The sequence below is a fragment of the Parasteatoda tepidariorum genome, chromosome 7, assembly GCF_982258835.1.
Source record: "Parasteatoda tepidariorum strain Cologne lab strain chromosome 7, Ptep-v5.0, whole genome shotgun sequence".
In the NCBI taxonomy this organism is placed as follows: domain Eukaryota; kingdom Metazoa; phylum Arthropoda; class Arachnida; order Araneae; family Theridiidae; genus Parasteatoda; species Parasteatoda tepidariorum.
The window spans coordinates 7,652,427-7,669,221 of NC_141761.1; the positions used below are offsets into that span (position 1 = coordinate 7,652,427).

At 32.0% G+C, this 16,795-nt stretch overlaps 1 long non-coding RNA gene and 1 pseudogene across 1 annotated transcript; one reads left to right on the forward strand and one right to left on the reverse strand.

Annotated features, from left to right (window-relative positions):
* Positions 1-3,078: 3,078 nt before the first annotated feature.
* On the reverse strand, positions 3,079-3,997 carry LOC147806795 (small subunit ribosomal RNA; annotated as a pseudogene; the record flags this gene model as incomplete).
* Positions 3,998-4,072: 75 nt separating this feature from the next.
* On the forward strand, positions 4,073-5,376 carry LOC122269151 (uncharacterized). The gene is made up of 2 exons (XR_006225003.3): positions 4,073-4,398; positions 5,161-5,376. It is a non-coding gene; the product is annotated as an uncharacterized LOC122269151 (long non-coding RNA).
* The last annotated feature ends 11,419 nt before the right edge of the window (positions 5,377-16,795 follow it).

Consider the following 16,795-nt stretch of genomic DNA (forward strand, 5'->3'; position numbering starts at 1 on the left):
TTTCTAAGTACCGAAAACTTCTGATTGTTTTCTAAGTTCCGAAATCGTCAGAATTTTCTAGGTACCGAAATCGTCGGAATTTTTCTAAGTAACGAAATCGTCAGAATTTTTCTGTGTACCGAAATCGACAGAATTTTACTAAGTACCGAAATCAACAGAATATTTCTAAGTTCCGAAATCACCAGAGTTTTTCTAAGTACCAAAATCGTCAGAATTTTTCTAAGTACCGATAACGTCAGAAATTTTCTAAGTACCGAAATTTTCTGAATGTTTTCTAAGTACCGAAAAAGGCAGAAATTTTCTGCGTACCAAAATCGTCGGAATTTTTCTAAGTACCGAAATCGTCTGAATTTTTCTAAGTACCGAAATCATCAGAATTTTTCTAAGTACCGAAATCGGCAGAATTTTTCTAAGTACCGAAAACTTCTGAATGTGTAATAAGTATCGAAATCGTAAGAATTTTTCTAAGTACCGAAAACTTCTGAATGTGTAATAAGTATCGAAATCGTAAGAATTTTTCTAAGTACCGAAAACGTCTGAAATTTTCCAAGTACCGAAGACTTCTGAATGTTTTCTAAGTACCGAAATCGACAGAATTTTTCTAAGTACCGAAAACGTCAAATATTTTCTAAGTACCGAAAAGGTCAGAAATTTTCTAAGTACCAAAATCAACAGAATTTTTCTAATTACCGAAATCATCAGAATTTTTCTAAGTACCGAAAACGACAGAAATTTTCTAAGTACCGAAATCGGCAGAATTTTCTAAGTACCGAAATCGTCAGAATTTTTCTAAGTACCGAAATCGTCAGAATTTTTCTAAGTACCGAAATCATTAGAATTTTTCTAAGTACCGAAATCGGCAGAATTTTTCTATGTACCGAAAAAGTCAAAAATTTTCTAAGTATCGATAACTTCTGAATGTTTTCTAAGTACCGAAATCGTCAGAATTTTTCTAAGTACCGAAATCGGCAGAATTTTTCTAAGTAACGAAAACGTCAGAAATTATCTAAGTACCGAAAACTTCTGATTGTTTTCTAAGTACCGAAATCGTCAGAATTTTTCTAAGTTCCGAAAAGGTCAGAAATTTTCTAAGTACCGAAAAGGTCAGAAATTTTCCAAGTACCGAAATCGGCAGATTTTTTCTAAGTAACGAAAACGTCAGAAATTATCTAAGTACCGAACACTTCTGAATGTTTTCTAAGTACCGAAATCAACAGAATTTTTCTAAGTACCGAAATCATCAGAATTTTTTTAAGTACCGAAAACGACAGAAATTTTCTAAGTACCGAAAACTTCTGATTGTTTTCTAAGTTCCAAAATGGTCAGAATTTTCTAAGTACCGAAATCGACTGAATTTTTCTAAGTACCGAAATCAACAGAATTTTTCTAAGTACCGAAATCAACAGAATTTTTCTAAGTACCGAAAACGTCAGAAATTTTCTAAGTACCGAAAACGTCAGAAATTTTCTAAGTACTGAAAACTTCCTAGTCTTTTCAAAGTACTGAAAACGACAGGCGGTACTTAGAATTCGATACTTAGGCTTCAAGGAAAGACTTTTGAAGAAAGAAAAAAAAATTAGAAATTCGCACACACGATCCACGAAAGACATGAAGAAAAAAAAATTAGAAATTCGCACGCACGATCAACGAAAGAGATGCAGAAAAAAAAATTTGTGAAATTCGCACACACTATCAACCAAAGACACGCAGAAAAAAAAAATTGTGAAATTCGCACACACGATCAACGGAAGACTTATGAAGTAAGAAAAAAAATTTAGAAATTCACACACACGATCAAGGAAAGACATCAAGGAAAGACATGAAGAAAAAAAAAATTGTGAAATTCGCACACACGATCAACGGAAGACTTATGAAGAAAAAAAAATTTGTGAAATTCGCACAAACGATCAACGGAAAAGACTTATGAAGAAAGGAAAAAAAAACAAGTGTGAAATTCGCACACACGATCAGCGGAAGACTTTTGAAAAAAGAAAAAAAAATAGAAATTCGCACACACGATCAAGGAAAGACATGAAGAAAAAAAAATTGAGAAATTCGCATACACGATCAAGGAAAGACATGAAGAAAAAAAAATTTGTGAAATTCGCACACACGATCAAGGAAAGACTTTTGAAGAAAGAAAAAAAAATTAGAAATTCGCGCACACGATCAAGGAAAGACATGAAGAAAAAAAAAATTGAGAAATTCTCACACACGATCAACGAAACACATGAAAGAAGAAAAAAAATTTAGAAATTCGCTCACACGATCAAGGAAAGACACGAAGAAAAAAAAAATTGTGAAATTCGCACACACGATCAACGGAAGACTTAGGAAGAAAGAAAAAAAAAATTGAAATTCGCACACACGATCAAGGAAAGACAGGAAGGAAAGAAAAAACAATTGAGAAATTCGCACACACGATCAAATAAGACATGAAGAAAAAAAAATTGAGAAATTCGCACACACGATCAACGAAACACATGAAAGAAAAAAGAATTTAGAAATTCGCACACACGATCAAAGAAAGACATGAAGAAAAAAAAATTGAAATTCGCACACACGATCAAGGAAAGACAGGAAGAAAAAAAAACCAATTGAGAAATTCGCACACACGATCAAATAAGACATGAAGAAAAATCACGACGGTCTCCTGATGTTTAACTAAAAGGGATTCTGACTGAGGGCGTTCAGTCATTATGCCACAGATGGCATCTTCGCACCATTGGTCATTCGACCCACCTCATGTACCAAAAATGTACCAACCACGTGTACCAAATGAACCCACATTGCGCCAATCACATTCAGAGACTAGAGTCGTTTTGCGTTCGAGAGTTTCAAATCAAGAGTTTTCCTCCGAGAAGGGGGAAAATGCGTCGGCACCAACGGGGCGGGGAGCTCTCGCAGGTCGAGCACCCTCTTCAAGCCTAGCCCTGCGAAGGACCTCCCTCTTCCCCAGGACGAAGGGAAGGGAAACAGGCACGCCCACACGGCACTGACAGTTGCGTTCGAGGCGGGGATCGCGAGTGAAGGATCCCCGGGTGTAGGCCGATGTCGGAGCCTTTTGCCACTCATCTTTAATTATCCTTCCGCAGGTTCACCTACGGAAACCTTGTTGCGCGTTAACTTCCTCTAAATGACCAAGTTCGATCAACTTTCTGGCACACCGGCTCGACCCGGAGGTCAGCCAGAGCGCCAGTCCGAGGACCTCACTAAATCATTCCATCGGATGTTGCGACGGGCGATTTGCACAAAGGGCAGGGACGTAATCAACACGAGCTGATGACTCGTGCTTACTGGGAATTTCTCGTTCAAGGCAGATATTTACCATTATTCCAGTAGTGCCCTTCCGTCAATTCCTTTAAGTTTCAGCTTTGCAACCATACTTCCCCCGGAACCAAAAAGCTTTGGTTTCCCGGAAGATGCCCGGCGTGTCATTTGAGGAACACAGCCGGATCGGTGGCTGGCATCGTTTGTGGTTAGAACTAGGGCGGTATTTGATCGCCTTCGAACCTCTAACTTTCGTTCTTGATTAATGGAAACATTCTTGGCAAATGCTTTCGCAGTAGTTCGTCTTGCGAAGGTCCAAGAATTTCACCTCTAGCGTCGCAATACGAATGCCCCCGTCTGTCCCTCTTAATCATTACCTCGTGTTCCGAAAACCAACAAAATAGAACCGAGGTCCTATTCCATTATTCCATGCACCATTATTCATGCGTCATGCATACTTTGAGCACTCTAATTTTTTCAAAGTAAAATTGCCGAAACCGAACGACAACCGGTAAAGATCATCGGACAATTTCGGCGGAAATGCTCAGAACAGGCAGTGACCACCGGTGGGCGGACCACCCGTCTGGAACTAAGATCCAACTATGAGCTTTTTAACCGCAACAACTTCAATATACGCTTTTGGAGCTGGAGTTACCGCTGCGGCAGCAGCAGACTTTCCCTCCTTCTTTGATACAAGCATATGACTACTGGCAGGACCAACCATGTTACTTTCACGTTCAGCGAGTGTTCGAAGCGGCGTTTCGAATCTCAGAGGTGGTGGTGCCCCCGGCTGACATTCCACTATGACTAACTCTGGGGCACTTCTTCGCCAAACTGCGCGATAACTGCTTAATTGTTATGCGCGCCTATGGACAAACCGGTTGAAGCGTCTCTGGCAACCCTTCACTGCAAACAAGGAACATCGTCTTTTTAAACTTTCGTTATGGAGATCTATAAAAATAAATGCCTTCACGAAGTACAGAAGAAATTTATTCTGGTTTTAGACGATGAAACAATTATTCTAAGATCAAATTTGAACGAGGATGAGAGTAATCGATTCGTCAGAAACTATAGTAAAGTTTCAAATACTAGCTGGATTGTTTATTACAATCGGAGAAATTTATCGAGGTAAGTTTCATTTTGCCATTAATTTTACTTTTTTTTTTATAAAAATATGTATCAACGAAAGCCTCTTGCATTTATATTTGTAAACTAAAGTTAACCTAATGAAATTTATAATAAACAAAAGTTTTAAACACAATATTTTGTTCTAGTTTTGTTTTTCAATATAATTAGTTATTCTTATCCTCTGTTTTAAAAAAAAAAATGCTTGAAGCCTCTTACTAAAACTAAACTCTCATATAGTCAGTCATATATCATTAAATTTTTATGAAATATCACATGGGAATATATTTTTAATGTATTAAAAATATGCTTTCAAAGATTTAAATAACATATTAAGATGAGATTGCTATTCTATGAATTTGTTCTTATAAAAAAGGTGCTAATAATAAAGAATAAAAATTTATTAACCGGCTGATAAAAATCCTACTATAATCTTTCCATGTAACGTTATAGCATAGATAATAATAATAATAAAAACTTCAAAAAGGCTATGATTACTTAATATATTATTTTGATAATTCAGTCATCAATTCTTAGATAGATTAAACTTCATAAAATGAAGTTTAATCTATCAACACTTGAAGAAAACCTTGTTGATATCTCCTTGTAAGAAAATATGAAAGCTATATTACTATATTAATTCTATTCATAAATATTATTAGTAATTCACATTTTAATACCTACATTATATTTACAGTGTATTTCTAAACTTTATTTTTTGGATGGGTGTAATGATATGAGTTATTGATGTGTCTTTATTTTTAGGTGGCTATACAGTAAACCATGGAAGTGTCATCATTCCAAATTTCGAAAAATTGATGGCGCAGCGGAAAACATGGATTGCAATGCTAGTGTAATCAAATTTCTAAAAAAAAATTTTTTTTTTATGTCGATAGTACGTTTGATAATTGTATATATAAAGCGTAATCTATTAAAAATCAAGATCAGCAAAATGAAAAAAAATTCTGCTCTGACCATTCATTGTGCTCTTTATTGTGTAAGATAATATATGTTTATTATTGCTTTATAATAAAACATATTTTTTCTTATTAAGTTGCTTGATTTTATTTGTTAAAATTTTTTTCAATATATTTTTATTGTTTTAGGGAATTAAATTTACATATTTAGTTCATTTAACCTTTAAACTTTTTTTCTTTGACAAACTGATATAAGTTGGCATTTTGGACCACATTATTAAAGTTATTACTATATCATGGTCGATATAATTGTCCTGATTTTCACTAGAATTTTTAATTTTGCTATTTCCTTAAACTCTTAGAAATATTTAAAGTAATATTTTAAATAAGGTTACTACATTTTTGCATTACATTACAATGGTGGTTTCTTCTGCTGAACAAAAATATTATGTTGTTAAGACATTTAATTTATTTTTATTTAATTTTTCCCCTCTATACGAGCTTAATGTTGATAAGAGATCCAAAAAATAGTTGTTTGGTTGAATACCTGATATATAACCAAGATGCAGGTAAATATTTGGTTACCAATTGTGACTCATAAATTCTATTCTCGCCAAAATACTATACATTGATTACAGTTTGAACAGATTTTTAAACTAAAGGATTCTATTTGTAAGTTTTCCAAAGAATTATTATTACCACTTTATTATAATTGTTATATTTTAAAGACATAATAATTGAATATTCCTCTTAGAAACAACTTTTCACCATGCTATTTCTTTTTCCATTTCTGCACATTTTCCCCCACAATAATATATAAATATTTATTATAACATTCTGAAAAAGAAATCAGATGGTTATCAATTTCATATCTATTTTTAAAATTTAATTATAATGCTTTTATATTCAATAATAAACTCTTAAAATGTATTATGCATAAATACAATCCATGAGTTTTGTTGCTCAAAATATATCAATTCATATCGTAATGTATTTATGTTCGACCAAATCAAATATATTTGGTTTTTTAGGCAAATTAGCTAGATATAAAGTTTATTTTTGCATTATCACTGTTAATTCAAATTTACCATACATTTTTCACTTCATAAATTTTTTAAAATTGTAGTTTCCCCGAACATAAACAAAGACAAATGACTTCAAGAGTGTTTTATAATTAAAAATTCAAGATAATCTAAATTCATGAAAAAAAAATTGAAAAAGCACTTCTAAAAGAAATACCTGTGCATGAAAGAAAAGATTTTTTTAAATTTTAGTACATAATCATTAAATTAAAATGTACTCATTAAAATGCAGCATATTTAGTACTTCACTCAACATTTAGTTGTTGTCTAAATGCTACACCATATAATTAAGCAATGTATTTTATTTATGAATCAAGTCTTGCTTCAAATTTTTTACTCTATAAACAAATTAAATCTGATCTAACCCTAATTAGTGCATAATTACAATATTTTATTTTTCACATAAAGATTTAATAAATGTGAATGATCTAGTTCGAACATTGTAGGTTAATATATGAGGACTAAACTGCACAAAACAGAAAATATCAGTTAGTAATAAGGAAATTTACTCAGAAAGAAATGTTTAGTGACTGTTTACAGGATTTTAACTTTCTACTAGAATGAAATGTTGATAATTTCATAATGGAAAGGTGAAAACATTCTAAGAATTGGGCTTTCTTTTTGAAGAGAACCATTGTTTCTTGATGGTAAAAAGAATTGGATGAAACGAAAATAAAGACTGAGCAAAATTTAAGAAACTGAGCGTAATCATAGCAAAATAATGCATTATTTTTCTGCATTGAGTTTTAAATTAAATTAAAATTGTTACTAAATGTATTAGTTTATCCTTATTTACCATTACAGTAAATTGGATTGCATTTAACACTTTAAGAAAACATTTTTTATTTGGATTTTAATTACTTTTTAAAATTAATATAACTATATTAAAGTAAATATTTTAATAATTGGCATAGATATAATTGTTTGTATTAATTCAGGTCTTATTTTTGAAATTTACAAGATACTGCCAAATATTATGCTTACTAATACTTTTTCAAAATTAAATCTATTTAAAAGAACAATGATTTTTAGAAATCAGTACTATTCGTGTAAAATGTTCAAACATCGTTATTCACATGAGAACCAACATATTATATCAAGCAAGTCTTTAAGTTTGACTTAGATGAGTCTTTTTTTTTCTCTTTAAATTGCAAAGAAGAAACCAAGAATTATTTTCAACTGATTGAGATATATATATTAACCATAAGTTCTATAAAAGGTATGGTAATTGTTTTTTAGTGCTAAACTTCCTGATATTAATTATTCTTGTAGCAAATTTATAAATAAATTTTCAACATTTAGTTCTACGTATGAAATCGTGAATGGTAGAAATGTTTGTTTGTCAATATAATGAAATTGCGTTGCGCCATGTAAATGCAAACATTAGTTGTATAATTAATTATTGCACGATTTTCACGTTACTTGAACTAAAAAAGAAGTTGCGTTAAATGAAAAAATTATCGTGAAACTAAAACGTACGAAAAAAAAAAAAACAATTTATGTATCCAAAGTAATTTTATTGTTCATTTAAATTAACAAACTTTTGTACAAACGAGTTCCACCTATCATTACATAAACAAACACTACTTGCACTCGTATAAAAGAAAATAAAGTAACGGTTGAAGTTTAAGCAGTTGAAGATTCGAGAAAGCGTAAGTTTCATTGATTTGGCGTGTTAAGAATTCGCGCGCCAAACAGTGCCAATTGGAGTGCCCCAGAGTTAGTCAAAGTGGAATATCGCGGCCGGGTCCCCGTTCGCACAGATCGAACTAGAGCCTTCTTCCTCTAGTCGGTTCGAGACTCACTGCGTCCCCCTTGGCGTCAACGCCTGGACGCGAGAGTGCTCTGCCGTCGAGAGTCGTGCTCGCGCCGGAACTGCAGAAAACCTCGTAAATGCTTCCATCACTGTTCAGTCTCCACGCGGCTACAAACTACTGTCCGAGCTGCTACTGAATACCCTTTGCCGTCGCTTTCAGTGAGGCAACCCCCGTCTGTGTCGAGACGAGAGCACTGCGTTTCTTAAACGCTCACTATGCCGCACAAAGTTCCAAGCTGGCGCGGCTACGGAACGACGTCCGAGCCACTCGCTGAAAAGCCGAGACCTTTTGTTTCCGTGAGGCGAGCCCTCGCCCTTGTCGAGACGAAGCGTTGCGTTTCTTGAGACACGCTCACTGTGCCTCACATGTATAGTCCTGCACAAAGTTCATGTTCAAAATCCGCACACACGATCAAATATTGTCTTTTGAAATAAATAAAGAATTTACTTAATGATTCGATTCAAAGTACGAAATTCGCACACACGATCAAATAAGGTCTTAAAAAAATTTTTTTTAAAGGTTTTAAAGCTTCAATGAAGCTTTACAAACCTTCCAGTCAGACGAGTCTCAATAGATCGCAGTATGGTAGCTGCTCTACTATGTACAACACCCAGACTAGTACCTAAGTCGTCTACAGACGATTTGGCACCCGTGCATCACACCCACAGGGTTTGGACTCGGAGCCGAGAGCGCGCGGTCTAGGCGCCCCCTAGAGTGCTCCAAATCGAACAGGCCTCGTCGCCGGGGTATTCCGCCTGCAAGGGGCGGATGTACGCCCTGGCTAACTTTGCCCATCGACGCGATGGATGCGAACGGTATCGTTGCAGTGACTAGACGGGATTCTGACTTAGAGGCCTTCAGTCATTATCCCACAGATGGTATCTTCGTACCACTGTTCATTCGACCAAATCATGTACCAAATGTACCCACACATGTACAAAATGTACCCATACTTTACCACAAGCACTTTACCACAAGGGCGAGCCCTCGCCCTTGTCGAGACGAGAGCGTTGCGTTTCTTGGGACACGCTCACTGTGCCTCACATGTATAGTCCCGCACAAAGTTCATGTTCCAAGCGAAAGATTTTTCTCCCGAGCGGTGGCCGTCGACGTCCGCATCCCCGGCCTCTCGCCGAGGAAATTTAAATTTGAACGGAAAACGCATATCGGCCTTTCCGGCCTCGCTCGGGCTTCGTCTCAGACTTACCGTCGCCGGACTTAGAAGAATTTCCACAATTTTCGAGACTTAGAAAAATTTAGGAAAAAATTGGACTTTGACAAAGAAACACTCTAATTAAAAAAAATGTAAATAAAAATTATTATTACATAATTATAATTAAAAATATTATTTATATACATTTATCATATTATATAAATTAATATATTATATTAAGGTCCGATACCGTGCCGTTAGTTAACATAGAAAAATGTCTTTGAATTTTTAAAGCTTTTCAGAAGGCTTATTTCTTCATTTTAAGCTTCTCAGAACACTTTATTTCGCATAGGCATACATAGTAAACTTTAGGGTCACGCTGTGTACCTTCTAATAGACCTATAATTATTTCCTGTGGTAGGGTACACTATTACCCTGTAATATAATACGTGGTCCAATTTAAAAATTATAGGTCAATATTAAGGTCCAATACCGTGCCGTTAGTTAACATAGAAAAATGTCTTTGAATTTTTAAAGCTTTTTAGAAGGCTTATTTCTTCATTTTAAGCTTCTCAGAACACTTTATTTGACATAAGCTTGCATAGTAAATTTTAGGGTCACGCTGTGTACCCCCTAATTGACCTATAATTATTTCCTGAGGTAGGGTACACTATTACCCTGTAAAATAATACCTGGTCCAATTTAAATATTATGGGTCAATATTAAGGTCTGATATCGCGCCTTGCGTTAGTTAACCATTGAAAGATGTCTTTGCATTTTTAAAGCATTTTAGAACGCTTATTTCTTCATTTTAAGCTTCTCAGAACACTTTATTTAGCATAGGCATACATAGTAAACTTTAGGGTCACGCTGTGAACCCCCTAATTGACCTATAATTATTTCCTGTGGTAGGATACACCATAACCCTGTAATATAATACGTGGTCCAATTTAAAAATTATAGGTCAATATTAAGGTCCGATACCGTGCCGTTAGTTAACATAGAAAAATGTCTTTGAATTTTTAAAGCTTTTTAGAAGGCTTATTTCTTCATTTTAAGCTTCTCAGAACACTTTACTTGACATAGGCATACATAGTAAACATTAGGGTCACGCTGTGTACCCCCTAATTGGCCTATAATTATTTCCTTTTGTAGGGTACACTATTACCCTGTAATATAATACGTGGTCCAATATAAAAATTTTAGGTCAATATTAAGGTCCGATACCGTGCCGTTAGTAAACATTGAAAAGTGTCTTCAAATTTCCTTGTTTTATTGCACTATTTAAAATATACATAGTGTACCCCCTAATTCACATATAATTATTTCCCGTGGTAGGGTACACTATTACCCTGTAATATAATATGTGGTCCAACTTAAATATTGTAGGTCAATATTAAACATCTTTAATATTGACCTACTTAATACATAATGACCTACTTTAATACATCTTTAATATTGACCTATTAATAATACCCATTGTATGAATAAAAGAAAAAAATATCAATAAAAGTTGCAATAAAATATTATCTCCTAATTAAGTTTGAAATATTCAAAAAAATCAGCTGAACATAAGATATAATTTGGAGTAAGAGGAGAAAAATGGAAGGTAGCACAATTCACTGATAGAATTTTATTTAGTATTTCTGTATTCTGTATAATACGTGGTCCAATTTAAAAATTATAGGTCAATATTAAGGTCCGATACCGAGCCGTTATTTAACATAGAAGAATGTCTTTGAATTTTTAAGAAGTTTGCAGTACTTAGAAAATTTCTGACGTTTTCGGTACTTAGAAAAATTCTTTTGATTTCAGTACTTAGAAAAATTCTGACGATTTCGGTATTTAGAAAAATTCTGGTGATTTCGGATCTTAGAAAATTTCTGACATTTTCGGTACTTAGAAAAATTCTTACGATTTTGATACTTATTAAACATTCATAAGTTTTCGGTACTTAGAAAATTTCTGACGTTTTCGGTACTTAGAAAAATTCTTTTGATTTCGGTACTTAGAATATTTCTGCCTTTTTCGGTACTTTGAAAAGACTCAGAAGTTTTCGGTACTTAGAAAATTTCTGACGATTTCGGTACTTAGAAAAATTCTGACGATTTCGGCACTTAGAAAAATTCTATCAATTTCGGTACTTAGAAAAATTCTTACGATTTCGATACTTATTAAACATTCAGAAGTTTTCGGTACTTAGAAAAATTCTGCCGATTTCGGATATTAGAAAATTCTGACGATTTCGGTACTTTGAAAAATTCTGCCTTTTTCGGTACTTTGAAAAGACTAGGAAGTTTGCAGTACTTAGAAAATTTCTGACGTTTTCGGTACTTAGAAAAATTCTTTTGATTTCGGTACTTAGAAAAATTCTGACGATTTCGGTATTTAGAAAATTCTGACGATTTCGGTACTTAGAAACATTCTGATGATTTCGGATCTTAGAAAATTTCTGACCTTTTCGATACTTAGAAAATTTCTGACGTTTTCGGTACTTAGAAAAATTCTGCCGATTTCGGTACTTGAAAAATTTGTGCCTTTTTCGGTACTTTGAAAAGACTCAGAAGTTTTCAGTACTTAGAAAATATCTGACGTTTTCGGTACTTAGAAAATTTCTGATATTTTCGGTACTTAGAAAAATTCTGCCGATTTCGGTACTTAGAAAAATTCTGTTGATTTCGGTACTTAGAAAAATTCTGTTGATTTCGGTACTTTGAAAAATTCTGCCTTTTTCGGTACTTTGAAAAGACTCGGAAGTTTTCGGTACTTAGAAAATTTCTGACGTTTTCGGTACTTAGAAAAATTCGTTTGATTTCGGTACTTAGAAAATTTCTGCCTTTTTCGGTACTTTGAAAAGACTCAGAAGTTTTCGGTACTTAGAAAATTTCTGACGATTTCGGCACTTAGAAAAATTCTGACGATTTCGGTACTTAGAAAAATTCTGTCGATTTCGGTACTTAGAAAATTTCTGCCTTTTTCGGTACTTAGAAAACATTCAGAAGTTTTCGGTACTTAGAAAAATTCTGTCGAATTCGGTACTTAGAAAAATTCAGTCGATTTCGGTACTTAGAAAAATTCTTACGATTTCGATACTTATTAAACATTCAGAAGTTTTTCTGCATTTTTAAAATTTAAAACCGTTTGAAAATATTACTAAGTTTGAAATACCATGATAAATTTTTAAGTACGAAAATCTTCTGAATTTTTCAAAGACTAAACCATTTGAAAATATTACTAATTTTGATATACCATGAAATATTTCTAAGTACGAAAATCTTCTGAATTTTTCAAAGTCAAAACCGTTTGAAAATATTACTAAGTCTGAAATACCATGAAATATTTCTTAGTACGAAAAGCTTCTGAATAAGTCAAAACCGTTTGAAAATATTTCTAAGTTTGAAATACCATGAAATATTTCTAAGTACGAAAATCTTCTGAATTTTTCAAAGTCAAAACCGTTTGAAAATATTACTAAGTTTAAAATACCATGAAATATTTCTAAGTACGAAAATCTTCTGAATAAGTCAAAACCGTTTGAAAATATTTCTAAGTTTGAAATACCATGAAATATTTCTAAGAACGAAAATTTTCTGAATTTTTCAAAGTCAAAACTGTTTGAAAATATTACTAAGTTTGAAATACTATGAAATATTTCTAAGTACGAAAATCTTCTGAATTTTTCAAAGTCAAAACTGTTTGAAAATATTACTAAGTTTAAAATACCATGAAATATTTCTAAGTACGAAAATCTTCTGAATTTTTCAAAGTCAAAACCGTTTGAAAATATTACTAAGTCAGAAATACCATGAAATATTTCTAAGTACGAAAATCTTCTGAATTTTTCAAAGTCAAAACCGTTTGAAAATATTACTAAGTTTAAAATACCATGAAATATTTCTAAGTCCAAAAAGCTTCTGAATTTTTCAAAGTCAAAGCCGTCTGAAAATATTACTAAGCTTGAAATCCCATGAAATATTTCTAAGTACGAAAATCTTCTGAATTTTTCAAAGTCAAAACCGTTTGAAAATATTACTAAGTTTGAAATACCATGAAATATTTCTAAATACGAAAATTTCTGAATAAATCAAAACCGTTTGAAAATATTTCTAAGTTTGAAATACCATGAAATATTTCTAAGTACGAAAATCTTCTGAATTTTTCAAAGTCAAAACCGTTTGAAAATATTTCTAAGTTTGAAATACCATGAAATATTTCTAAGTACGAAAATCTTCTGAATTTTTAAAGTCAAAACCGTTTGAAAATATTACTAAGTTTGAAATGCCATGAAATATTTCTAAGTACGAAAATCTTCTGAATAAGTCAAAACCGTTTGAAAATATTTCTAAGTTTGAAATACCATGAAATATTTCTAAGAACGAAAATTTTCTGAATTTTTCAAAGTCAAAACCGTTTGAAAATATTACTAAGTTTGAAATACTATGAAATATTTCTAAGTACGAAAATCTTCTGAATTTTTCAAAGTCAAAACCGTTTGAAAATATTACTAAGTTTAAAATACCATGAAATATTTCTAAGTACGAAAATCGTCTGAATTTTTCAAAGTCAAAACCGTTTGAAAATATTACTAAGTTTAAAATACCATGAAATATTTCTAAGTCCGAAAAGCTTCTGAATTTTTCAAAGTCAAAGCCGTCTGAAAATATTACTAAGCTTGAAATCCCATGAAATATTTCTAAGTACGAAAATCTTCTGAATTTTTCAAAGTCAAAACCGTTTGAAAATATTACTAAGTTTAAAATACCATGAAATATTTCTAAGTACGAAAATCTTCTGAATAAGTCAAAACCGTTTGAAAATATTTCTAAGTTTGAAATACCATGAAATATTTCTAAGAACGAAAATTTTCTGAATTTTTCAAAGTCAAAACCGTTTGAAATTATTACTAAGTTTGAAATACTATGAAATATTTCTAAGTACGAAAATCTTCTGAATTTTTCAAAGTCAAAACCGTTTGAAAATATTACTAAGTTTAAAATACCATGAAATATTTCTAAGTACGAAAATCTTCTGAATTTTTCAAAGTCAAAACCGTTTGAAAATATTACTAAGTCAGAAATACCATGAAATATTTCTAAGTACGAAAATCTTCTGAATAAGTCAAAACCGTTTGAAAATATTTCAAAGTTTGAAATACCATGAAATATTTCTAAGTCCAAAAAGCTTCTGAATTTTTCAAAGTCAAAGCCGTCTGAAAATATTACTAAGCTTGAAATCCCATGAAATATTTCTAAGTTCGAAAATCTTCTGAATTTTTCAAAGTCAAAACCGTTTGAAAATATTACTAAGTCAGAAATACCATGAAATATTTCTAAGTACGAAAATCTTCTGAATTTTTCAAAGTCAAAACCGTTTGAAAATATTACTAAGTTTAAAATACCATGAAATATTTCTAAGTCCAAAAAGCTTCTGAATTTTTCAAAGTCAAAGCCGTCTGAAAATATTACTAAGCTTGAAATCCCATGAAATATTTCTAAGTACGAAAATCTTCTGAATTTTTCAAAGTCAAAACCATTTGAAAATATTACTAAGTTTGAAATACCATGAAATATTTCTAAGTACGAAAATTTCTGAATAAATCAAAACCGTTTGAAAATATTTCTAAGTTTTAAATACCATGAAATATTTCAAAGTACGAAATTCTTCTGAATTTTTCAAAGTCAAAACCGTTTGAAAATATTACTAAGTCAGAAATACCATGAAATATTTCTAAGTACGAAAATCGTCTGAATTTTTCAAAGTCAAAACCGTTTGAAAATATTACTAAGTTTAAAATACCATGAAATATTTCAAAGTACGAAAATCTTCTGAATAAGTCAAAACCGTTTGAAAATATTTCTAAGTTTGAAATACCATGAAATATTTCTAAGAACGAAAATTTTCTGAATTTTTCAAAGTCAAAACCGTTTGAAAATATTACTAAGTTTGAAATACTATGAAATATTTCTAAGTACGAAAATCTTCTGAATTTTTCAAAGTCAAAACCGTTTGAAAATATTACTAAGTTTAAAATACCATGAAATATTTCTAAGTACGAAAATCTTCTGAATTTTTCAAAGTCAAAACCGTTTGAAAATATTACTAAGTTTAAAATACCATGAAATATTTCTAAGTACGAAAATCTTCAGAGTTTTTCAAAGTCAAAACCGTTTGAAAATATTACTAAGTTTGAAATGCCATGAAATATTTCTAAGTACGAAAATCTTCTGAATTTTTCAAAGTCAAAACCGTTTGAAAATATTACTAAGTCAGAAATACCATGAAATATTTCTAAGTACGAAAATCTCCTGAGTAAGCCAAAACCGTTTGAAAATATTTCAAAGTTTGAAATACCATGAAATATTTCTAAGAACGAAAATTTTCTGAATTTTTCAAAGTCAAAACCGTTTGAAAATATTACTAAGCTTGAAATCCCATGAAATATTTCTAAGTACGAAAATCTTCTGAATTTTTCAAAGTCAAAACCGTTTGAAAATATTACTAAGTTTGAAATACCATAAAATATTTCTAAGTACGAAAATCTTCTGAATTTTTCAAAGTCAAAACCGCCATTTTAGAACGCTTATTTCTTCATTTTAAGCTTCTCAGAACACTTTATTTCGCATAGGCATACATAGTAAACTTTAGGGTCACGCTGTGTACCCCCTAATTGACCTATAATAATTTCCTGCGGTAGGGTACACTATTACCCTGTAATATAATACGTGGTCCAATTTAAATATTATGGGTCAATATTAAAGTCTGATATCGCGCCTTGCGTTAATTAACCATTGAAAGATGTCTTTGAATTTTTAAAGCATTTTTGAACGCTTATTTCTTCATTTTAAGCTTCTCAGAACACTTTATTTCGCATAGGCATACATAGTAAACTTCAGGGTCACGCTGTGTACCCCCTAATTGACCTATAATTATTTCCTGTGGTAGGGTACACTATTACCCTGTAATATAATACGTGGTCCAATTTAAAAATTATAGGTCAATATTAAGGTCCAATACCGTGCCGTTAGTTAACATAGAAAAATGTCTTTGAATTTTTAAAGCTTTTTAGAAGGCTTATTTCTTCATTTTAAGCTTCTCAGAACACTTTATTTGACATAGGCATACATAGTAAACATTTGGGTCACGCTGTGGACCCCCTAATTGACCTATAATTATTTCCTGTGGCAGGGTACACTATTACCCTGTAATATAATACGTGGTCCAATTTAAAAATTATAGGTCAATATTAAGGTCCGATACCGTGCCGTTAGTTAACATAGAAAAATGTCTTTGAATTTTTAAAGCTTTTTAGAAGGCTTATTTCTTCATTTTAAGCTTCTCAGAACACTTTATTTGACATAGGCTTGCATAGTAAATTTTAGGGTCACGCTGTGTACCCCCTAATTGACCTATAATTATTTCCTGTTGCAGGGT